Genomic DNA, 465 nt, shown 5'->3' with positions numbered 1-465 from the left:
ATTTGAATGGACCAGTGCAGCCAATGTCAAAAAGATTTAAAAGGTATATCTTATCTATTGATGATTATTCGAGAGTAATTATTAGTCTTGCTATTATAGGAAAAGCGTCAGCTGAGGAAATTAAAATGTTGGTAACATTTGAAGAAAATTAATCTGTGAAGAAACTGAAAAGTACTTATATGCTTAGACAACAGAGGTAAGTTTGTTAGACAAGATCTTTAGGTTTGTGTAAATCAAAAGAAAATAAAACATGATTTCAGTCCAGAAAGAACACTGCAGTGCAATGGGGTTGCTGAGAAGAAGAACAAATCCACCATAATCCAATGAATATGCAGAATTATTAGGGAAATTCATGTATTTGAATATTTATGTCTTGCCAGACATCTCATTTGCAGTTAGGACGTTTGTTATAATTTAACCATGATCTTAAAATGATGGACATGAATAGATTGAAGGGAATATTAA

This window comes from Eufriesea mexicana, unplaced genomic scaffold (genome assembly GCF_001483705.2).
Source record: "Eufriesea mexicana isolate 0111107269 unplaced genomic scaffold, ASM148370v2 scaffold657, whole genome shotgun sequence".
In the NCBI taxonomy this organism is placed as follows: Eukaryota; Metazoa; Arthropoda; class Insecta; order Hymenoptera; family Apidae; genus Eufriesea; species Eufriesea mexicana.
Note: the sequence above shows the minus strand (reverse complement) of the source record.